Source organism: Danio rerio, chromosome 8 (genome assembly GCF_049306965.1).
Source record: "Danio rerio strain Tuebingen ecotype United States chromosome 8, GRCz12tu, whole genome shotgun sequence".
In the NCBI taxonomy this organism is placed as follows: domain Eukaryota; kingdom Metazoa; phylum Chordata; class Actinopteri; order Cypriniformes; family Danionidae; genus Danio; species Danio rerio.
In genome coordinates this window covers 13,595,233-13,620,942 of record NC_133183.1, presented here as the reverse complement: position 1 = coordinate 13,620,942, position 25,710 = coordinate 13,595,233, and the positions used below count along the sequence as shown (strand labels likewise).

The 25,710-nt window shown below is 37.3% G+C and overlaps 2 protein-coding genes across 25 annotated transcripts in view; one reads left to right on the top strand and one right to left on the bottom strand.

Moving 5' to 3' along the window:
* med27 (mediator complex subunit 27) overlaps positions 1-25,710 on the top strand; it is a 241,308-nt gene that overhangs the window by 81,933 nt on the left and 133,665 nt on the right. For 3 of the 17 annotated variants that reach the window (XM_073909245.1, XM_073909235.1, XM_073909240.1), the window contains 6 exons: positions 862-912; positions 1,060-1,184; positions 1,260-1,372; positions 13,684-13,808; positions 17,976-18,045; positions 21,333-21,417. The gene's annotated coding sequence lies outside the window, so the exon portion shown is untranslated. Of the gene's footprint in view, positions 1-861; positions 913-1,059; positions 1,185-1,259; positions 1,373-9,200; positions 9,371-13,683; positions 13,809-17,972; positions 18,046-21,332; positions 21,418-25,710 lie in introns of all 17 variants that reach the window. The other 14 variants (XM_073909247.1, XM_073909250.1, XM_073909236.1 and 11 more) reach the window with 8 other exon arrangements.
* Positions 1-25,710, bottom strand: part of ntng2a (netrin g2a) — a 121,600-nt gene that overhangs the window by 69,183 nt on the left and 26,707 nt on the right. The window contains exon 4 of one of the 8 annotated variants that reach the window (XR_012384129.1): positions 22,070-25,389. The exons of the other annotated variants lie outside the window; for them this stretch is intronic. The gene's annotated coding sequence lies outside the window, so the exon portion shown is untranslated. Of the gene's footprint in view, positions 1-22,069; positions 25,390-25,710 lie in introns of those variants that run through there. 8 annotated transcript variants of the gene reach the window in all.

The following is a 25,710-nucleotide window of genomic DNA, read 5'->3' as shown; positions in this document are numbered from 1 at the left end:
CCGAAAAAAGGAAGACAAGAAAAGCAGAGGAAGAACAGCAAGCTCAAGGCTTAAGACTCCCTAAAGCCCGTTTTATCTTCTTCAACAGTGCAAACTAAAAGTTACTAAATTTAAGCTGAATAGTCATTGTACGATAGTGTGTAAATTCATAGCGCTCCAAAAAAACTGTAGATGAGAAGTACCCAGATGGCCTAATACTTCTGGCAAGATTCTGAAGTGTGCATTCGAAGAACAGTGTAATGTCCAATAAGACCACAGAAGAGAATTTATGAATGGAAGTGACACAACAGATGCAGGTACTGTAGGTCATCTGAGAAATGCCAAATATAGAACATTCGAACACTGATTATATCTGCACAACACTGTACAAATCATTACCTACACAGTGCCACCTTGTGGTCAGGAGGTATGAAAAATCCATTTAACTTCTGAAAGATCTGCTGAAAAAAATGACAAGACTGGCCTCAATATATTCAGAGCAGAAAACTAAATTGAATAATATTCAGTTTTCCTTTGTTGGACATTTTGAGTTTTGTGTATTTTTGATTGAATTTGAATCAGTTCATGTTCAGAACATGCCAACAAAAAGTTCTTAAAAGATATTGTAGGAAATGCTGTGAGAACATTCCTTGCTCTGTTAAACATCATTTTGGAAATATTTGAAAAGGAACCAAACATTCACCGTAGGGCTAATCATTTTGACTTCAACTGTATATGCACCATAACATGCTTATTCTCATTTACATACCTTCACTGAAATGTAGCACTTGAAAGTAGATGAAAATGATAGAAAATACTTTGAATGTTGGGTCACAGAGGCATGACTCATTCTTTATGTTTTGTATTTTGTCTCCTTTACAGACATACCAATCTGCTGTTTGAAGACGCTGTTTCATCTCCTGTCCTAATGAGGTAAATACCTGTGCGGGACAATATGAACCCTTCATCAGAGACACACTTTCATGTCTTCTTCATGCTCAGAGCCTAACAAGGTATAGAGCATAATGAGTAAAGCTGATTGAGACGTTGTTTCTGAAAGTGTTCTATGATATATTTCAGAATAAACATAAACACAAATATGGGGAGAAAATGCAAGCTCCACACAGAACTGGCACTCGAAACAGCGACCTTCTTGCTGTGAGGCGACAGTGCTAACGACTGAGCCACTGTGCCGCCTAATGCAAGTAATTAGTGAAATATATTTGTCACTGTGATTTTAAATGGCATTACTACATGTTTGGCTTTTCTGTTTCTTTCAGTGGTGACTAAAATCTGATCAGAACCTTCAGTGCTATTCAGAAGATGTTCAAAGCATCAGTTGAGTGAAACAGTAATGGTGGTCACTGACAGAAACAACTATATTTGTGTAAATGTAAGTCCAGATGTTAGATTTTGCATATTTGAGTTCATTGTTTACTCACTGTTTATCCGATTAGAATATTTTTTACTAATCTTCTATGTTTGAAATCAGCTTTTTATGACTGATGACTTCTGTTTATTAGCAATATCTCACCACTTATAGCCCGTTTCCACTGAGTGGTACAGTACAGGTCACCTTTATCAGGCTTATGTTTCCACTGCCAAAAGGGTACCAATGGTACCCTTTTGCTGGGCGTGGTGTACGACAGAAAGTTTCAGTCGACGTCCATAAAGCTGTTTGGGTCATTCATATATCATATGAGAAGCACTTCTCACAAAACAGATGCTTTACACACATAAATACTTGTGTTCACTGTGTATAAATGTTCATGACTAACCTTTATATGAACCTGACTTGATTATAACTGCAGATCAATGATAAAAAATAGCCTACTATTTTTTTTGCAGGGACAAGACTTTAGCAGTTAAAAATTACAATAAACGTTATGAATGCAACATATATGAACACATATAGCACCTTACAGTATCTGATATGTTACCAATTACAGAAAATCCACACACAGCATAAACTTAGGGCTCAATTTTGACGAAAGTGAAAATGTAAACTTGTAGTTTTGTCCTGACTCTGTCAAAAGCTAATTTTATTAGACATATTGGAGATGGCTTATGGTGGGGTGGGGGTCTTCTGAGGAGTTTTTTCAATATTCATCCATCATAAAAAGTGATGGCTAGGCTCTGGGTAAAAGGCATGGGTTAATTTAATCATACACAGCCACGAGAGTGCATCATTAGTCATATAATACCCACTTCTGAGCGCAGAGATAGATGAAAACAGACTCTGGCGGATGGGTTAGCTAGATCAATGCATATGTAAACAGACAAGTTTTCAGCCACAAACTAGGATGAAAACGTATGTTGCTTGATTCCTTTGGTTTGCTCCGGCTGATATAGCTTGCAATGTCTGATCGCTGGGCTTTGAAGGTGCCTTTTGATTGTCAGGAGAACTTGTTGATTGAAAAAAATCTTCAAATGTCAAATAGCTTTCTTCTATAGCTTTGATGAAAAATCCATCCACATATTGTATTTTCATTTCACAAGTCTTAGTGATGAAACTTTGTGCTTTTAGTGGATTTCAAACTTCTCACTTCTTTGATTGTAGATATCTCAGTAGCAATGTTTCCATCCAAAGATGCAAATTAAATATATGCGCAAAACTGGAATATCGCATAAAACATTTGAGAAAAAACACCGTTTCCTTCCAACGAGTTAAAAAAACTGTGATAAACTGGTATTTAATATCAAAAAAGAAAAATAGAATTAGTTTATTTGTCTGTGGCTTTTGGAGGAGCGAACCACTTTCAAGAAAAACTTTGGATAAGAGGTTTTAGAAATAACAAAAACAACATTTCAGATGTGCAATGTGGTCGGTCTACTGGTTCGTCAATTAATGCCATACTATTGCACATTTTTTTATCACATGATCTGTTTAAACAAACTCACATGACTTTTTTGATGTGCATGCTGGGATTTATTCAGTAAATATGTTTCCACTGTAGTTCATGTACAATTTTTGGTCCCACTTTATTATGTGTCCTTAACTACTATGTACTTACATCAAAAAATAAATACAACGTACTTAATGTGTTTATAATGTATCTGAGAACACTTGTGGTGCTTTTGAGTTGGGATAGAGGTTGGGTTATGGACAGGTTTGGTGGCATGGGTATGTTTAGGTTAAGGTGTAAGGGATGGTCAATAGTGTATTTACAAATGTAATTACAAAAGTTAATTACAGATGTAATTACATACATGTATTTAATCAAGCATAAGTAAACAGTAAATACATGTATTTACACAATAAGTACATTGTAACAAACTATTAATTCCTGTTTAAGTACATATTAGTTAAGGCCACAATATAAAGTGGGACCCAATTTTTTTCTTATCGGATAAAAGGTTTATTCTACTCTACTAAAATATATGCATTTCCGTTAAGCATTTTTCAATGGAGTAGTTCAAAATGGACATAAACATTGGTTAATAGAAGCACAGCTAATTACTGTTATTATTGAATTCTGATTTAATTAAAGTGAGTAAATTCTGTGTTGCTAGGGTAAATGGGCGAGAATGAGCGGGAAAATAATAAAAAATTATCTACACTTTAAATAAATTTAAGCAGTTTCATCTTGTTAGTTAGTTTGTAAAAGATTATATTAGCTGGATTTGGGTTTATTTTAACATTTGGATGGGTCATTTTGACTGGATTTGAAAACAATTAAAACTTTGGCAAATTTGAATAAATGATAATAATAAATGTTATTTGGATAGCACTTTGCCAACATGCAGCTCAAAGCGCTTCACAAACAAACAAGCATTTTAAAATAAACCAAATAAACAAATGTATAGACAAATGAAGCAAAATAAACATTGTACACGCATATATGTATATATCTAAATAATCACACACACAATAGTCCTTACATATAGTATGCATCATGAAGACACTGTACATAGATACATTCACCTAGTCATGGGATGATAACCGTTTTCAAGGTATACCGCGGTTTGGAAAATTCAAGGCTTTAAAACCGCCAAAGTTTTCTGTAATACCGTTCCTAAGGTATGTAACAGTATCTCCAGAAATAAAAGATATCCAAAGATGGCATTTTAAATAGTAATGAAATCAGTCTTTTGAAACTAACGAAGACAGCAGAAGTCAATGATTCATTTGAGTTATTTAGCCAGACATGTTTACTGCTTCAAAATATTTTACATGTTTCTTTAAATAAAATATTAAAAGGAGGAAAAAGGTGTTGTTTTTAACTCAGGCATTTAAAAAGAACACATTTTAAAGCAGTGATGACAATACCGTAAAACCGTGATATTTTTTTCCAAGGTTATTATGCCGTAAGAATCTTATACCGGCCCATGCCTACTGTGACGGAGTGAACCCAGAGTGGGCCCACTACAAGAACAAACACCCTTACGTAGAAAAAATAAAAAAAAAAAATGGGGAAAAATCAAAAAAAAAAAAAAAAACAATGGCCTGACCCGAAGGTGTAAAAAGGTGGTATTTATTTACAAGGATGTGCAAAATATAGTCCAGTGCAAATATATATATATATATATATATATATATAGTGTCCCAAAAATCCAAAAAATTATATAATAAATATATACAACGCAAAAATAATCAAAGGGAAAAAAAACAAGTCAAACGTAATCACTGTATACAAGTATCCACTTACTAAAAGTCGCTCACGGCTCTGCTAAAGCACGCTCGCTCGTCAGTTAACCTGGCTGTTTTTTTTCTCTTTGCTTATTTTTGCATTGTATATATTTGTCTTTATATTTTATTGTTTTTTTAAAACTTTGTATTTATATATATATATATATATATATATATATATATATATATATATATATATATATATATATATATATATATATATTTTTTTTTTTTTTTTTTTTTTTTTTGGCACATATATTTTTGGGATTTTTGGGACACTGTATATATATCTTCCACGCCATGTAGTGGGCCCACTGGGGTCACTCCGTCACACCTGCACACATCTACACAATATACATAAATACATAAAATGCATACACTTCACATACTGTTATATTCATGCCTTATAAACTAATAGAATAATCTTAAAATCTACCCTTTGGTGCACAGGTAACCAGTGTAATTCTATTAATGCTGGTGTACTAAGTTCTTGTTTCTTCAGTTTTATTAAAACGCTGGCTGCTGCATTTTGTATCTGTCGCAAATTCCTTATAAAACCCTTACGTAAACCGATATAAGAAGGCCAGAGCAGCACAATAATCCATTCATTATGTTCCTTGTACCATTCTTGAACTATATTATAAAGCATATATTATGGATCAAAACTAGGTGGAATTATTTAAAGGGTCAATTACTTTCTTGGTTTAGACATTGAAACCAAACTGTTTTTGTATAATCTATTTTACATCTTTTATGCTCTCTTTTATGTCCTTACTGATTGTTTGTATCTTATCTGTAAAGCACTTTGTGTGGCCTTGTGGCCATTTCAAACCATGCTTTATAAATAAATCAAACTTGAACTATATGACGAGGCGGGTTCATACAGTAGACACTACTCAGCAGGAAGGTTAGATTTGTAGTGACATCATGTGACCAACATTCAGTGTGTAGCCACAAGGACAACGTTATTTTGATGTCCAATAATGACATGAAATGATGCTGATATTTGGTTAGTTTTAGGTTGTGTTGGAAAGTGATCAAAATCCAATGTTGAGCCAACATCTTAAACTAATGTCATAATGATGTCAAATCCTGATCTTTATTCAAAAGATATGGCAACCAAAATCCAACGTCTGATAGACCCCATAGTGGTTATGTCCACACAACAACAAGCTGTAACATCATTAGACATTGATACTTGATTGATTTTGGGTTGGACATTGACGTTGGCCTGACATTGGGTTCTGACGTTAACCCGTTTTCATTTCCAAACAAAATGCAACGTCACCACGACGTTGGGGTACAACGTCAACCTGACATTATGTTGATGTCCTGTGCCTGCTGGGTAGTCTGTGGCTACACAGTAAAGTGTGATGCTCTGTGTGTTGTGATAAATTCCAACAACAACCATCATTGTGTGGTTTTGTATGACTTGTGTCACTGTACATCTTCTGTTGGCTTGAACCAGATCTGTGCATGTATGAGTCTTAGGCGCCTAACACCCGGTTGCTGGTTTGTGGTTTGTCTCTCCTTGGACCACTGCTGGTAAAATCTCACCACTGCTGACCACTTGCTTTTATGTAGCAAAACCCATAAGCTTTGCTCTTTAAGAAAAACTGAGCTAGTTACCTTGTCATAACATTCAAAGTCATTCTAATGTTTATTCCTGCAAATTTCTCCTGCTTCTCATTACAAGGATTGAATCTTTGCTTATTTCAATTCAGTTCATTTGTATAGAACTTTCCACATTAATAAAAAGATGAATCCAGAGTATTAGAGCTCACTCAGCTAGACTTCTCAGTACTCAAAAGTTTCTTTCTACAGAAAGCCCTCACTTCAAATCATCTTACCCCCATCTTACCCCCATCTTATCCACAAACCCAGCTCCAAAAACTCCCCACTCCACACAAAAAGTTCAGAACATTATGAAATTCTGAGTGTGCCTTGCACAGATGATATATATATACATATGAGTGGGCTCGACAAACTACCTGTAGGGAGCACACTTTTATCTTTTTCATTCATTCATTTTCTTTTCAGCTTAGTCCCTTTATTAATCGGGGGTTGCCACAGCGAAATGACCCGTCAACTTATCCAGCACGTTTTACGCAGCAGATTTCAGAGAATGACTCTTTAAAAGGACCATTACCGCCGCGGCACTAATGTCGATTCACTCTGTGCTTTAGTGTCAGCTCTTGACAGAGGGCATGTCTTAAGTTGGGGCTGACCAGATCATCATAGCAGCATCAGACAATGAAATTAGTCCACAATCAGCTGCTCTCTGAGCTGGTGTATTTGCATACAGCAATCTGATTGGCTGATTCTTCCGTTGGTGCTTGAAAAATTAAGAAGGCTTCTGCAGCAAGCTACACTGCTGAAGCAGCGCCGTTGGAACCAAAATTCAATTTGGCAATGCTTGACGTCACCCATTCAAAGTGAATGGGAAGGTTGGCGCTGATGCCCCATGTGAATTGGCCGTAAGGGATTAAGAACATGTTTTTATGTGCAACAGCAGTTTTTGATGCCTCCAATACCTTCAGGAGGCACAAGGGTATTGTAAAAAGACATAAATATATATAGTAGCTGTAAATACCCTGCTACTTGTAAATAAAGATTAAAACAGAGCATTATAACTCCTTCATTAGTCATTAGAAACTTGTTAACAAGCTTTAATATCATTGTAAACGTGTTAGGGGCAATGAGGATTCTGAATGTCCATTGGATTTTAATGTTGCCATTGTGTGCTAAGTATTGAAATTATTCTTCATAAGTTGGTGGCTGTTAGTGTATATTAAAGGTGCAAAACAGACCAAATGATTGGAGAAATTCAGCATGTGTCACTTGAAAATAAATTAAACTGTAAGGCATTCACAAATTAGATACAACGACTTTAAATGTTTTGCTGAATTTTAAAGAGCCCCTTTTATGTTTTAAAAAGGTAATATTTTGGTTTTAAGAGTCTCCAACAACATTCTGATATGAATGCAAAGTCAAAATAACACTTTCATTGTCTTATAATATATTTTTTTTTACCTAATTATCCCAACGACTCCCATATGATTCATTCAGCAATTAATTTGTTCCTAAACCCCTTCTTAGTGCAAAGCTAATCTGCGCTGATTGGTCCGATGAGTCTGTTGTGATTGGTCAACTGCATTCAGCAGAAAGAAATGCCCACCACGGCTTATCAACAAGTAGTTAGAGTGCAGAGTATATGCGTGAGCCCAATGCAAGAGTACATTAAAGCAATGCAGCATATTGCTCTATTGCTCTTAACACATTCACTATTAATCCACACAGTGGCAAAAGCTGAACTATTTTGAAACTTGACTGCTGCACGTTTGTAAGAACAGCTGACAATGGCCAAAGCAACGATAAATGGCAGATGATTGCAAGCTCACAAACGCATTTAAATCCGTAAACAAAGCGGCATGTGGCATATTTTAAACATGGTTTTAGATGCGATGTGAGAATATGAAGAGTTAATCGGATGCAGTACAAGCGGTTACAAGTAACAAAACACAATTAAATAGAGAATTTGCAAGCTAGAGAAAACAAGGAGGCAAACATTTTAATCCCACTTAAATTACTTACATTTGTGAAATGGAGGAAGGAACTGATCCATGAACTGTGTACTGTAAAGTTCCTGTCAAGCTCTGACAAAGTCCCATACATCGAATGATCCTTTCTTTACAAACAGCCGATGAATCTCCCGGTGTAAGCATGTAGATTGCTGAAGCACTTGTTATAAAAATTACGCGAACACTGCACAAGGCTGGGACTATAATGCTGAGGTATTTTTGCAAAAATAAACTTCAACCACTAACACTATCTTTCCCTCACACTTAAAGCACCGCGTCTTCACAACATGATTCAGCCAGAATCTAACTTCCTCTTTCTACAGTGTTTGTGGGCGGGGCCGGGGGTTTAAATTTTCCTTTAAACTAGAGTCCCATATCGACGTCACGCCAAAACAGCTAAAGACTCGTTATCCTCACGATTCATTTGAACCACTCTGAGTCGACTCATTTAAAGATGAATCAATAGTTTTAAACACGGTGCACTTTCAGATCTAAGCTTCAGCTGGATATTTCACTTCACTTAGATCTGTGTTACACACTGCATAGGTCATTTTCAAAATCCCATAATAAAGGCTCGTTAAATATTTTTGTGTGTACATTTTATTTGAGCTTTCATGTATTTCTGTGCATATCAACAGAGAAATATCAGTGCCAAAGTAAAACTGCCACTAAAAAGTAAATAACTTTAATGGAATTTTACATTTTAACCAAAGATGGCAATAGAGAGCACACAATTTGATAGCGTGGCTTTAAGGAGAAAGAATGATAACATTTGGTGTAATCCTCAACCATTGTAAACCTCAACTTCTTTTCATCTGTTTCAAAGAGTAATTATGTGTTTTCAGAAGCCTGAACGAATGCGAGCGCAGCTAACAAAGACAGAAAGACCGCAGGGGGTTTTGTAGAGCGTGCCATCTGAATTTCTGCACTGCCAATAACCCACAGTATTTTCTCTTTCACTCTTACTCGGTCGGTGTGTGTTTAATAATATATCTTCGCATATGTTACAGCAGCGAGCATGCAGGGAGGGAGGAAGTGAGCCTGAGTTTGCGCCCCTGGCCGCTTCGCTAATGTAACCTTAGCAGAAGAGTAACTCAGGCCAAGGACTCGTCTTTGATGGTCAGCGCTGATGGTGTTGGGCTTTTTAGAAGCAAACTCAAGGAGCTCCTGTGGGAATACAGTAAGAGCAGCTCTGCCTAGACCCCAGCATTTATAATACATTCTCCTCTCCGCTTCTAACTGTACCGACGTATCGCCAGCATAATCTTCACCTAAAAGTAGGGCAAGTATTACATCACATGAAAGCAACTGCAGACAAAAGCAAAAAATTGCAGATCACACATGCGCCCACGCAAAGCGGTGTGGAGGAAACCATGGTCAAACACACCAATGATGTCTAAATGGAACTGAAGACACACATAGCCAGCCTTTGAAAAATTGACTTATGAAGTTACAGGATGTTTTAACAGTCCTAAGTGGTAAAGAAAAATGATTCCTCTTACTTTGGTGGATTGAATTTATTATTAATTAAGCATTTAAACAAAACTATAATTCTTAAAGTTTCCTATTTATAGTATTAATAATTTTTTTGGTAAGACTTTAAAATAATGTTCCATTAAAAATACAATGAAAGTCAATGGGTGCAAGCATTTTTCAGAAAATACTGTATATATTTTCGTGTTCAACAGAAAAGTGAAACTCAAATAGGCTTTGTACAAGTGAAGGATGGGTCAATGATGGAAGAATTTTTATTTTTGGGTGAACCCTACAATGTAATGAATGTAATTTTAGAAGTGAAAAAACCTACAGATTGTATCTTAAACTGTATTAATACGGTCTAATACCTCAAACCCTGCAGATAACTTTGAAAAGTTTGTTTTCTCCTTCTGCTGTGGGACTGATTGGCTCAGTATGTTGAGAGGTGCACACACTAAACAAGATGAAAAAAGAGAATGTGAGATTAAACCAAGCGTGAGCTCAAATTCAGCACTACAGGTCGAGTTCAAACACTGCACACACTCGCTCCAAAGGAATCTCAGTGCTTAGCTCTTCAGATGTGTCCGACTGGCTTTGAGAAGGGGGCCTTCATTGATCTTTTGCCCCCAAACCTACTTACATGACTGCCCTCCGAGACCTTCAAGCACTCTTCACTTTTACAGCTTTTCTCTTGCTGTTGTTTTAAGCTTTTTGTCTTTTGGAAAAGTGCCTTATAGAAATGTACTTCTCATTGTGCCATGTCATTTATTTCAGTCCCATTTACTCTGAGCGGAATGGCATAGATTTTAAATGGCATACATAACATTTTATGAGCCTGGCCTTTGGTGAATCGTCCTCTAACAGTGACATTCGTATTCAAGTAGCACTCTATCACTATTTTGTACCTGCTTGTTTTATTAAACTACTCAATTCTTTTAGGGTATGTGTTAGCAAACAATTTATGTGGGCAATTTAAACGAACAAATTAAGTTGAACATTAATGCAATTTGTTTGTTTAAATTCAGCCTATATGTAAATCGTTTGCTAACACTTACCTTAAAAAATGTTTGTAAATCCAATTTTTTGTGTGCATATATGTCACAACAATGAGAATATTGTAATCTAACTTTTTATTATTATCCTGTGCATCTTTGTGAAGCTTGGCACTATACACTGTAAAAAATGCGTGGTTCCACACAATAGATTTGTGTTGGTACAACATGAAGCAATTTAATTAACTTATTTGTTTTTAGAAATATAAGTAGATTGAACATAAAATGATAATGTTGTCCCCCCCAAAAAACTCAAGAATTAGGTTTTTTCAGCTAATTTTAAATAAGTAGTTTGAACAAGCAGCAAAGCGTAGCATAGAGCTAAGGGGAAGGGCTAGAAACCCCTTCAACAGGGGATTTTTCAGGACAACGCTCAAAACAAAGGGGTAAGAAAATTTTCCAGAATACACCATCTACAACGACATGGCTGCACACGGAAGTCAGGAGATCCACAAATTTGTATTTTTTTGTCATTATTACGAATGTTCACAACAGACAACCACATGTTTTAATATATCCATAACCGCATTTGTCTTTTTCTGTTATGCTTAAAAAAAAACGCAAAAATAAAAACAGCTAAATTTCGCCATCTAAAATACCTAATAATAACCTTTTGTATAGCAGTCCCACAAGATCTCGATGACATACTGTATGATGACGTGTGCAGGTGTTGTAGTGCTGTCCAAGTTCTTAAGGGTAAATTTTGAAGCCTTACTCCCTCACACTCTGTTTCAAGAGCCAAGGGGAAGGGGTAGGGGTACAAAAATTAGATTTGGGATTGGACCTAAGTTAACTTATTAGTTTTTACAAATTTATGTAGAATGAACATAGCATATTTAAGTAATCTCCCAAAAACCTCAAGAGTTGTGTTGTTTCAGCTCATTTTAAATAAGTATTTTGAACTAACGGCAAACACAATTTTTTGAGTGTATAGAACAGGTGATTGGACGTGATTGAAATGTGCACTGTAAAAAAAATCTGTAATTTTACGGTTTATTTCCGGCAGCTGGGGTTAAAAACATTTTGGATTAACTGCGATTAGTCTTTGCCCAGCTCTGATATTTATATGAATATTATACACACCATAAAATAAATGCGTAATCTTACGGTTTATATCTGGCAGCTGGGGTGCCGGAAAAAAAATTAAAATAACGGCTGTTTAATTACAGAAATTTAATGTAAAATACCAGACATTAAATTACAGAAATTTACCAGAAATTTAAATTGAAAGAAATTTCAGAAATGTCCGTTCTAATGTCCGTTATTTTACGTTTTTTTTAACACCCCAGCTGCACAGTATATATAATACATACATACATGCATAAAAACAAAACTATACAAAACTTTTTTTAAATACTGTAGATTTTTTATGTAAGTTGTATCATAACTTAAACATATATTTTATATAAAAATATATAAATATAAATAAACATTCTGAAATATATGAATGCATGTATTTATACGTAGATAAAAAATTATACACAGTATACACGCATATATGACGTCAAAACAAACTTTTATTTTGGATGTGATTAATCGCGATTAATCTTTGCCCAGCACTTAAATACTAATAATTAGTGCCCGTCATTCCTTAAGTATTTTTATTCCATAGGGAAATTAATTTTTTTATTTTATGCATTATAATCCAAGCAACCAGTTGTGAGGACAGTCATAATATTAAATATGTGAAAATCAGACGTAAAGATTATTTTTAAACATAAATGTTAAGAATTATAATTCATGGCAAAAAAGCTAGATCAGAATATCCACTCACCAGTAAACAATATGTGCGCTTGCGTTTTCAGCATGGTGGCATATGGCATGTCAGGTCAGTTCACTGTAGACGTTAAGCAACTGTCAGCACGTCTGAATATTGACAAATCCCAGTAGAACAAAGCAGCATATCAAATATGTGCGATTTATAGATTCTGACCATCACAAAGAGATGTAGAGAGGCTTCTGTAAGGGTTTACAGGAGAAAAGAAGCTCTCGCTCACACTGTACTAAGCATGCAAAGTGCCCGGAATCCACTTTTGTTTTCTGTTGTTTTTCCAAAGAACCACAAAGAGATCAAAATGTATTTGAGCCTCAGTTGGGGGAAACTGCGGAGAATCATTCATAGAATCACGTCACGTAAGCGCTCAGAGATGCTCCTCAGTTCTTACATAACAGGATTGCTTTTGTGAGGAGCAGAGGGAAATTCCTTCACGAGTTATTATCTACAGGCGTATGATAAAACAAAAATCCTAAAGCAAACCCAGAGTAAAATTACTATCAGAAAACAACAACAAATGTGTTTTTGTTCCCTGCTGAAAAGATGGCGAGCTGTTTGTCAGCATATATTATTTTCAGCATAGGATCTTTGGATGTCCCAAGGAGACTTTTAACCAGCAAGACCACACTGGTTGACCGACCTAACTAACTGGGATCTGCTTGTAAACAGAATGGCTACTTTCATTTTTTTTTTATTCACTCTAGCAGTAGTGTCTACAGTACTGTATATACCAATCCAAGCTCATTCTGAAAATGTACATAAACATTTCTGGAGAAGGCCAAATATGTTCCAGGAGCTACTTTTTTTTTTTTTTTGCAGTTTTTGTTTTTGTGAATCCACCAGAGGCCACTGTGTATGCTTTTTCCGATCTCAAATTTCTCTCACGAGTGCTATTCGCGCCTGCTGTTCTCGCGTATATCCACCAGAGGCCGCTGTCAATTGACTGACTGAATGACTTACCGATCGACCAATCCCCCAACCCCCTCTCTAAACCCAACCCATAGTGTTTTCAAAAGCATCGATTGCCCAGTGCCCACCCGCTTCCCTAAACCCAACAGACAAAGCAATCCAGAAAAAGAAAAGCCCTCGTCTGATTTTTACCGCATTTTCAGCTCTTACCACATTCTCACCATGCTATTTACTTGTTTATTTTATTTTTTGGCTTCTGGTTTTGTCTTGCCTACTTTCTAGAACCATTCTACGGCAGACGTGAAACTTTTCATCATGGTCAACTCCTCTCTGCATCTCAAGTTTGCCGACGTATATGGCGAGCTACTGGACAAACTAGTAACAGCAAGAAAGCCGTCCATATGGAGGTAAGCGGTCAGCTGGTAAGTGCGAAAAGGAGTGGCTTCATACCACCCCACATATTTTAAAGACAATGGTTGGCAAAACAATGGTTTGCTTGGTTTTAACATACCTTTATTCTTTCATGAGTTATTTACAAGCCCCCTCGCATAAACTAATGTGCTACAAACAGGACGTTAATATCCCCAACCATTCCCATTTTATTAAGGTGTATCTATATAAATGGCCCACCCTATATATATATATATATATATATATATATATATATATATATATATATACACTACTACTACTACTACTACTACAGTGAATATCATACAAATATTTATTGAAGCTTAGTAAATAGCAAAATTTACATATAATACATAATAATGCTAATTTTGTTTTGTACAATTACAAATGTTGTACCATTATATTTTAGAAGCACCTTGCAGATACTTTACAGATAAGTTACTGATTTATTGCCATGTTTTTGAGCATCACAGTATTTTTTTTTTTAATCATTGTACTGTCATGGTATTATTGGAAGTACTTTTTGAATACTGTGGTATTTATATCTGTTAGACGTTTACTATAGTTTTATTTTCATTATAGCATTACTTTAGTATCAGAGTACCATGATATTGCAAACATGCATCTAGTTTTTAGAGTGCTTTTGTTTTGGACATTTAGGTACACTGTAGAAAATGCTGGGTTCCACATCACTCCTTTTTGTTGTCCCAACACAAATCAATCAAGTGAACTTTATATTAAATTTAAATTAGGTTGTCTCAAAAAAATGGGTTGATTCAGCTCATTCTAAATAAGTACTTTGAACAAGCAGCAAGCAGTTTTTTGAGTGTATTTCTGTCTCTGCATGGTACTTCAAAATATACAGCATGATCTGACAAGGAAACGTGATTATTTTACGTTTTGTCATTTTAGTACGTAAATTCGTACAAGTTCAGTCACAATGTACAATTTTACAAAGTAGGTGTGGCGCCAAACCCCGCCCCTAAACTCAACCATCATTGGGGTAAAAGCAAATCGTGCTAAATTGTGTGAACGAGATCAAACAAATTCATACAAATTTGCCACTAAATCAAAGAGTTATGAATTGCCATGAGATAGCATTGAAATACACATAAGATGGTGCACTGAAAACAATTAATCGTGGTATTTGGGATCCTAGTCTAGTGTAAGTTGCAAATAACATTAGTTTCAAAATATATATATACATCTATACCATTCTGTATGCAGTACAAATAAAATACTGGAGGTAATATTATATGTTTATGAACACGATAATACTGGCATTCATCTATATACAATGTAACTAGACATTCATTTATTTATTTACCTTCGGCTTAGTCCCTTTATTCATCAGGGGTCGCCACAGTAGGATAACCCGCCAACCGCCAGCATACGTTTTACACAGCGGATACCCTTCAAGCTGCACCCTAGTACTGGGAAACATCCATACACACTCATTCACACACATACACTACGGCCAATTTAGTTTATTCTATTCACCTATATCGTATGTCTTTGGACTGTGGGGGAAATCGGAGCACCCAGACAAAACCCACGTGAAAACAGGGAGAACATGCAAACGCCACACAGAAATGGCAACTGACCCAGCCGGGACTTGAATCAGCGACCTTCTTGCTGTGAGGCGATAGTGCTAATCACCATTTCGTCCTGTAAGTAAAGACATAAAATTAGTTTTTCTTTAAAGGGTCCTCCATTGAACTTCTAATATGTAACTTTTTTGTAATTATATTCTAGTGCTAAAGCCAAACTAGCACTAACTATCATATATCAATCTGGACTACTGTGTAAATTCAGCAACATCACTGGATATTTCAGTGTTGTTCACTGTTTTTTTATATCACATCACAGCACATTTCGACCCGAGAACAAATGTTTGAGTGAAGAGACAGACGGTCCTGACAGCACCTGACTGCTGTCGTCTGATCTGAACCCAAACTGTCCTGCTCCAAATTGCCCAACTTCTCTTTTGACAGGGCCTGCCAATGCCTCTCACACTCTCCCTGCCAGTCTTACACCTTCGATTCAGCATGCTCAGATGCATCTCAAACAGCACAAAGATTGCATGGAGATTTAAGGAACGCTATCTGGTTTCATTTCCTCAGGAGGACACCTTTGTGACAGATTGACATTTCCCTAATGGGACCCGTGACGGAGGTGAATGAGGGTCAGAACTCAGACACATCCATAGTGAAACTGTCTGTCCATGATCATGTGGCCAAAACTGGCTTCTGCTTTAGCCATCAAACCTCTGCCACAGGACCCTGACTACTAAATGTCAACACAGATGAACCTGCATATGACACCCTGAAGTGTCAAAGCTACAGTTTCATAGTACATATTGTACAATATGCAAATTTATGTACAGTTTCATATACTTTTTATTACCCTTACCCCTAGTTTTCTCCGTTCGCGCGAAAGGGTAGGGGTGTCCCAATTCTCTTTAGCTTGAAGGCATAAGGGGAAGGGCTAGATAGCCCTCAAAGTGAAGTTTATTCATAAACTAATTTCGAGAGGAGCACGTGATTATGATTGAACACGGCTGGTTCTGCATTAGCATGCATGATTCACCAATCAGGCTATTCCTAACCCACTATAAAGAGCCAGGGTTTTTCATTACTGTTATCTTCGATTTGAAGAATCCCCCCTTCCACCCCTACCTCTTCACCTTTCCCTCCATAGGGCAGAAAGGTGGCCCAGTGACTAGCACTGTCGCCTCACAGCAAGAACCTCACCGGTTCTAGTCCTTTAACAGGTTGGTGGTCGTTTCTGTGTGTAGTTTGCATGTTCTTCCCGTGCTTGCGTGGGTTTTCCCCGGGTCCTCCGGTTTCCTCCCACATTCCAAAAACATGCACAACAATTGATGAATCTAAATTTTGCACTACAGTTAATCTCTCACCATGTAGCATATCTTTTCATAGCATTCAATTTTTAGTCATCAGTTTTTATCAAGGGTTGAGTTGTCGAGATCTACCTGAGCTCAAGGCTCCCCTCTCGCCCTCCAAACGGGCGGGAGCCCAGGGCTCAAGAACCTTTGAACTCAGGGCTCTCTCCTGGGACAGCATGCCAAACTTGCTTATAATCAATCATCAGCTAAGTGTGAACTCTTGAAAGAGAGATTTTTTTAGAACCACACTCGAAACCGAGGGTTAAGAACATTTTCCAGAAATCACCAGCCACAACGGCAACATGGCTGCACATGGAAGTAAAGAGATGCACAAATCAATATTTTTTGTCATTACAAATTTTTACAACAAACAAGATGATGTTTAAAAACATTCAAAACGGCGTTCATGTTTTACCCGTCATGCTTAAAAAAATAAAAAACGCTAAAATAAAAACCGCTAAATTCACCCCCGGATATAGAAGAATATAAGAAGCATTTATATTATAAGAAGCATTGTAAATATGAAAAAAATACATATACAATTCAGGGAGTCTTCAGTGATACTTTACTTTTTTTTTAAGATTCTACATGCCTAATATTATAGGGAAGTAAATTCTAGAGTTTTGGGTGAACAGGAGAAAAAGACTGGTCATCAATATAGTGCAGACAAGTGGAGGGAACTGAAGACCAGAATCTGATTATTATTATAATTAGACATGCCACTGGACAACAGTGGTTTAGAAAAAAAGTATTTCTTAAAGCGGTCAATAATATTGGCATTTTAAACATTTTCATATGTAAAATTTTTACTTGGGAAATATTTAAAAAAGAATAAAACATTCACAGGAGAGCTAATCATTTGGTCTTTTTAAAAATATATACAGATAAAGAAGAAAACCAACTGCCAACAGATACAGTGTTTTGGTTTTATTATTAAACCTTAACTGCAGAGAACAATGAAAACATCAAGATCCATTTGAGTTTGCCTCTTTTTTCTTTTTTTGAAAGAATTCCCACACTGCTGACATCTTCATTCAAAAATAGTCCTTAATGTGACATGACAACAGTAACATTAACAATAACATTTGTTGGCCAGTATTGATATGGTCATCAATTTATTGAGCATCACTAGACATTATTGTCCAAAAAATTTTGGAAAAAAAGTTTGTAAAGATGGTGAAGATGTTTAAATGCTCAACAAGGATGCAATTTATTTAATCAAAAAATGCCTCTGCTGTATGTTACTTTGTGTTAGTAGGGTTGGAGTTTGAAGAATCTTCCCGACTGGGTGAATAAGACAGGAGGAGTTGGCTTGCTCAAACATACTGGTGTGTAGTTTCCAACTTCTTGTTATACATACATTATACCTGTTAACATTGGGATGTAATAATATGATAGACAACCCCCCCCTCACCACCAAGAAAAAAAACCCTTCAAACCTACCCAGAAGAACTCTCAAAATATGACCTCAAACTTCTTAATTTGTTCATTTAGAGCAGTTTAATTGTTGAAGTTTAAATAGTTTTCCAATTCTATTTAGTGAAGAACAGCAAATTTCCTCTTTAGATCCACTGTTTAGTTTGATAACAGAGGATTATTAAGTGTATTTGTCTGTTTAAAAACATACCCAAATCCAAAAATATTTAGTTTTGCTTCTCTTCAAATCATAATTCTCTTGAACAGCTCTTGCAATTATATCACATTTGAAATCAGCTCTGTAATGCCACTTAATGCTATTAAAAATACAAAGAAATACAGGAAAATATCTAAACGGGATGATAGTGTGATAGATGGGGAAAATATGAGAGAATCCTGGAAGAACCAAGAGGGTTAACAGGTATGGCATCCATCACTTGGTGTCACTTGGTTTAGGTGTTGTTTTAGATCTGATTAAATAATTGAAATCCCAAGCACTTATGTTTGATAAAAGAGCACAACAGCACAATCTGAGTGTGGGTGTGAATCAATCTAGATTCTCCACAAAACACCTCTTCGTGGTGGTCCTTTCATGAGAGAGTTTCTGCCCACACACGGGCAATAAAGCCGCAATGATCCTGATGTTGTCCCGGCGGCACCTCTGGAGCTTCTTTCATCTCACCTTCCCTCTGTAGCCTCAGTCTCTTTGCCAACGTAGGCCCAAGGACATCTTGGAGATTCGAGTTGCGCCGACCCGTTTTATTTCCGTTCAACCTTGATCTTTCGTAATGGCCTATCAGGTTCTCCGTGTATTAATAAAACAGTGTTATTTCTCAGAAATCCTCCTCGCCAAATTCAGCCTGGCCTCTTTGATATGCGGCATCAAGGTTGCAGTATCTGGATTTTCAGAAGGCTTTCACCAGAGGATTCAGGAGGAAAGGGAACAGGAGATGCATCCCATCAGCTCAAGTCTTTGCATGAATTAACATGAACCCTGGGAATCGAGTTTATTTATTTATTTCCTCTCGTACCAGGTTTAATTAAGGTTCAAGCAATGTCTTTGGGATATTTGTCTGATGGAACACGAACCCAGCCTCCCGCTCTCCTACCGTTTCCAAATCCGGTCCATCTTTAGGGACGCCTATTTGTGAACTCTTTCTGCTGTCTTGTATCTCGCGTCAGATTGCAGAAAACCAGAGCAGGGAGGAGAAGGTGAGGATAAAACGCAAGTCTTATCGTTTCACATATTAGTGTTGCGCAAAAAAAAAGAAGAGATGTGAATCTCCCAAGATGAGCTTCACAGGAAGAATGATTGTGTCTCATTATGTTCACCGACATGCGGCGCGCTGTACAGCACGCTGCCTCCTAAACATTTCTTTTTAGCAGGAAAGGGGCTGATCAAGAAGATTTTTCACGAATGTCATCAAAGCAGCGGGGAGAGAGAGAGTAAAAAAATAAAAAACAACTGAGGAATATGTTTTCATTGTTCAGTCAGGCTATTTTTAGATGCGTTCTGCAGGAATATGAGTTAGTAGTATCGCTGGCACTTTGGATAAAAAGGCAAACATCATTATCAGAGCACACACATAACATCTCCTGGCAAACAAGCCACAAAATCAGGAGGTAAATAGGGAAATTAACAGCGCACTTTAATTGCTTTAAACAAGTAACACTTCATCTTCCTCAATTAAGGATTCTTGGCCCGTGTTATTATAGGCTACTTAGTGTAATCAGCACTCATTATTAGCGCATGCTTGATGGTGCAGGAAATGGGTCGTGAAGCAGGAAGCGTCACTGGTTGTAGAGTCTAATCTGATTATCGTTGGCCAACAACGTCGTGGACTCCATTTAGACGAGAACTAACAGGGCAGGCCATCGGGGAGACCGTGCCATTTTTATTATTCAAATGCTGCTGAAACGCATCCCAATATTGTGCGATGAATAAAATATCCCAGGACGATTTTCCGCTGGGTATTAGCTTAACATTTCCACTCTGGAGGTCCACTCATTATGAAACACTGGAACATCAGTCAGCCTTATGATAGGCCACTTTCTGCATGTCCATTTGTCTACTTAACCCATCCCATTCCCTGTCGCCGTCAAAACAATTTCCTCTCTGACATACCAGAATAAGTATTGATTGAGGGTTTGCATTACCGGAGGTTCGGGCCATGCATTGATCCCCCTTCACTGCTGGACATTTTTATCATAGCGGTGCGTGCCAACCGATCACTTCAACCTAGAAATATGAAGCAAGCTATCTCTCTATACATTTAAGTACATATAAAATATATATATTAATACATATATATGTATGTATATATGTATGTATATACCATCACCGGCCACTTTATTAGGCACACCTGTTTAACTGCTAGTTAACTCAAATTTCTAATCAGCCAATCACATGGCAGCAACTTATTTAGCATTTAGGCATGTACACATAATCAAGACGATCTGCAGCAGTTCAGAGCATCGGAATGGGGAAAAAAGGTGATTTAAGAAACTTTGAAGGTGGCAGGGTTGTTGGTGCCATACAGGCTTGTCTAAGTATTCAAGAAACTGCTGATCTACTGGGATTTTCACGCACAACCATCTCTAGGGTTTACAGAGAATGGTCCAAATGATGCCAGAGGTCAGAGGAGAATGGCCAGACTGGTTCAAGCTGATAGGAAGGCAACTGTAAGTCGAATGACCACTCGTTATAACGGAGGTATACAGAATAGCATGTCTGAACACACAACATGCCCAACCTTGAGGCGGATGGGCTACAGCAGCAGAAGACCACACTGGGTGCCACTCCTGTCAGCTAAGAACAGGAAACTGAGGCTACAATTCACACAGGCTCACCAAAATTGGACAAAAAAAGATTGGAAAAACGTTGCCTGGTCTGATGAGTCTCAATTTCTGCTGCTACTTTTGGATGGTAGGGTCAGAATTTAGTATTAACAACATGAAAACATAGATCCATCCTGCCTTGTATCAACGGTTCAGGCTGGTAGTGGTGGTGTAATGGTGTGGGGGATATTTTCTTGGCACACTTTGGGCCCATTAGTACGAACTGACCATCTTGCCAACGCCGGTATTGTTGCTGACCATGTCTATCCATTTATGAAGAATCAATTTGCCAAAGTTATGAAAAATTCCGGGCTTCAATTCCACTTTTTGAGCAATAATCATTATATTTATTTGTCCACAGTCCATTTACAGGTGACAGAAAACAAATAAAATGACAGAAGACTTCTGCATTCTATGTAAGCTGGTCAAAGAAACCATCTAACCAAGTAAGTGATAGTTCATTATTTTAAACGATATATTATTGACTACTTATTCCAAGACTAGCAGCACTGAATTGAGGGAAAGTAAACATGATCAATATTTCCTGATGTGCATTAGGATCTGCATACATTCAATATCCTTCAGTACAGTTAAAAACTGATATCTGATGAAGACTAAAGCATCCTTTATGCCAAATACTCCATGCTTTACAACTCAATAATATCTTTGTGAGATCCAAATTTAAGACTCCTACCAAAGATAAACAATATAGGCTCATTCAGAAAATGTAGCCCTATATACATTTCTGGAGATCGCGAATTATGTAGCCAGAAGTACCTATGGCTGCATTTCATTTTTAAAACAAAAGCTACGGGGTGGTATGATGCTGTTCCGTTTCTCGCTTACCAGCGGACCGCTTCTCTTTGTATAAACAGCTTTCCCACTGTTACCAGTTTGTCCAGTAGATTGACATGTACATCAGCGGACTTGAGGCACAAAGAGGAGTTGACCATGATGATGGGGTTCAAGTCCAGTCAAGAACGGTTTCAGAAAATAGGTAAGATAAAAACAGAATCCAAAAAATGAAACAAGTAAATAACTGGGTGAGAATGTGGTGAAATCTGAAACGTGGTAAAAATCAGGCAAGGGCTTTTTTTTGGTTTGCTTTTTAAAACTGTCAGTTGGGTTTAGGGACGTGGGTGAGCGGGTCAGTCAGTGCTTTTTGAAACACTATTGGTTGGGTTTAAGGAAGGAGAAGGGTGGGTTAGTCGATCATTCATTCAGTCAGTCAGTCGACAGCGGCCTTTTGTGGATTTACATGAGAACAGCAGGCACAAATGGCACCTGCCATAGAAATTTGAGATCCCAAAAAGTGTACACAGCGGCCTCTGGTGGATTTGTGAAAACAAAACTGCAAAAAAAAAAACATTCAGTACCTCCAAGGATGTATTTCGCGATCTTCAGAAATGTATAAAGCAATACGTTTTCAGAATGAGCCTGAGTTAAAGATAAGGGTTTGGTGCATTTGCTCATGAATAATAAAACGTGAGTATTTAATTGAACTACGAACCAAAATAAAAAAAAAATTAAATAAATGAAACTCTTACAGCAACATATACTGTTTTACTGCTGTGTTGTGATAGCATTCTTCCTGTCTACTTTTTCATTTTTTCATTCATTCATTTTCTTGTCGGCTTAGTCCCTTTATTAATCTGGGGTCGCCACAGCGGAATGAACCACCAACTTATCCACCAAGTTTTTACGCAGCGGATGCCCTTCAAGCTGCAGCCCATCTCTGTGAAACATCCACACACACACATTAACACACACAACCACTATGGACAATTTACCCTACCCAATTCACGTGTACTGCATGTCTTTGGACTGTGGGGGAAACCGGAGCACCCAGAGGAAACCCACGCGAACACAGAAACGCCAATTGAGCCAAGGCTCGAACCAGCGACCTTCTTGCTGTGAGGCGACAACACTACTGCGCCACTGCTTCGCCCTTGTCTACTTTTTCTTAGGTTTAAATTAGGAACCTATCATGGATCAGTAACTACATTGTGAGCTCCAAAAATATATTCTATAAAATATTTTTTTGTGTAGTGAATGAAATACAGAAATACTACATTCATCAAGTTGCTACTGTCATATAAATTCATAGCATCAGTTGCATCACTTCTCTGTCATTCAGAATTCTCTGATTTAGAAAGTGTAAATGTCAACAGAAGTAGCTGATCATCTAGATTTTGCCTTTGCTTTTTTTGAATACCATGAATTCAGACATGCTTATTTTGTGTGTGGAAGTATTTGTATTGAAATTCAGCCTTAGAGTTCAAAGCTGTGGAACTTTTGCTTTTTCTATCGATGCCTTTGTTTGAAACAATACATTGCAAATTACTTGTATAGTTTTTTATGTGCTCTTTAATTTATTTTTAAAACAAGTATTGCTACTTTTTCAGTTAGATCTCAGAGCACAACTGCTATTGCTAATAGTTAGCATCAAATAATCACAAGTACACCCACTTAAAAAAACAATATATACAGTATCCGAATCAAGTAAACAAGTGCTCTGATGATAGCTAGCTACCGAATCTCTGAATGTCTTAAACGTTCAGCAGATAAAAAAAGTCTGTAATCCCTTCAGCTCTTAGGGTTGTCATCACCTCTCAAAATCCTTGCCGATATTTACTCTGTTGCTTTCCCTTTGCGACTGCAGGCTCTCTACAGTTGGAGCTTTCTAGGTTTGTGAAGTGATTCCCCCAATTGTCAACAATGATTGGTGTTTAGATTTTTATAGACTAAAATCTGCCATCAAGAAGTAGATCTGTAGAAAAACACTATATTTACGAGACATGAGATAACCACACAAAAATGAATAAGGTTGAACTTTCCCAAAATCAGACAGCCCTAGACAGCTCAAATTGTAAATGATTAACTTCCATTGTGAATAGGGTAAAGTAAGCTGAGTATGTTGAACACTGATGTCTTGTGTACTTGCTTAATAACTTGTTTTTGTATATATTTAGGCAAAAAATAAAATAAAATACAGCTTTCGGCAACTGTATACACATTCGGCATCCTCTTTGAAGCTGCCAGCATCAGTTTACATGATTTTCCTATTGAGTAAACTGTGAATCAAAAACATTTAGAAAGCTTTTTGAACCCCATCATCAGTGGCTTTTTCAGCAGCTCAGAGCACATTTTCTAGTTGTAAAAAGTTTAACATTTCTGAAGAAACTAACTAAGTTAGATGCCTTTTTCCATAAAAGGTTTGAAAATACACATAAAAACTTTTATCCCATAAGTAAAAATGTGCATAAAGTAAGATAAAAACACATTTACTGAATTTATTCCAGCATGTGGATCCAAAATGTGATTTTGTTTTAAAGGGCATATTCAGAGAACTGGGTTGGGATAAGACACCATTAATGGACTAATCAGCAGACTGACCACATTGCTTAACATCTGAAATGTTGTTTTGGCCATTCAAAATGCTTCAGCCAATGTCTGTCATCACAGTGGTTAAGTATTATTAACTCCCAGATTGGTCTTGAGCGGCTGCTCTTAGAAAGAGTGCCTCACACCTCCATAAACTTGTTATGACTGCATTCATTGCATTTCGTCTTCTAAATGTATTAAATAAGAAAAAAGGCCCACAGTGGATTCTCCAACCACAACAAATTCCAATTTTCTTTTTGATGTTTGGCGACAGTTTTTTTAGGAAGTTGTTTCCCCTTTTGGTACGGTTCGTTTGGGCAGGTGAGAATGCAGCAATCATACTCGAGTGCGCACCACAAGCGGACCAAATAAGCGTACCGAGACCTGCTTAAAGAGGTGGTCTCGGTACACTTTCAAACGAACCCTGGAGCAGTTCGTTTGTGGTGAGAATATGATCCGTACTAAAACAGGTCCAACCGCAAAAAGTACTGCGCGTTTTGGACTAATTCAGCTGCCGTGGGCCTATGCGCTGTGCATTATGGGATATGGAGGAAAAATATTTGTTGACAGCGCTTTACCAACAGAGAGGGAGAGAGGGGAAAACATTACCTGATGGATCGTTGGTAATATTTCCGCAAGATGACCATATCGGAGTTTAGCTGAATTAATTCACGTCTCCTCTTGAAGTGACGAGCGATGCATTAAACACTGTTTTCCAGCTGCGGCCGCGCTTCATTTTCATAATGTATAGTTTGTCTAAAGCAGGGATACAATCAGCCAGTGCAGTCGTCCCTCCAGAGTAAAAGGTTTTGTTTACCTGCGGGAGCTCACTGGCATTTTCCCGCACGTGAATTCTGACCAATCAATAAGCAGTTTAGGAAATATGTTCAATAACATTTGGCCAATGAGAGATGTGGATTTTGTCAGATGAGGGCATTTTGGTTCATTTCAACTGGTTCGGACCAAAGCCAGCAGTGCCCAAACACCAACAACCCAAAGACAGCAGAAGATGCAACAATGTATCATTTATTACCCTTGGTCCGGACCAAATGTGCTTTCACACCTACACTTTTGTTTCGGAACGTATCTTGTTTGCCCAGTTAGCGCGATTGGCATATGTAAACAGGGCAATCGCGCTCTGTTCCGCGCCAAAGTAATCACTCCGAGATCGCTTGAATGAGGTGGTCTCGGTTCGATTGCAGTGAGAAAGCGATCCGATCCGAGCGCGGTTATATCACTGTGTTTTATGGATATGTAATAGGCATACGGCTATATGAAGAGAGAATTATGAGTAGGGCGGGAAGTTTCGCGAGTCTCCGGATGCCCGCAAACGAGTGATGATCTCCCCGTAATCT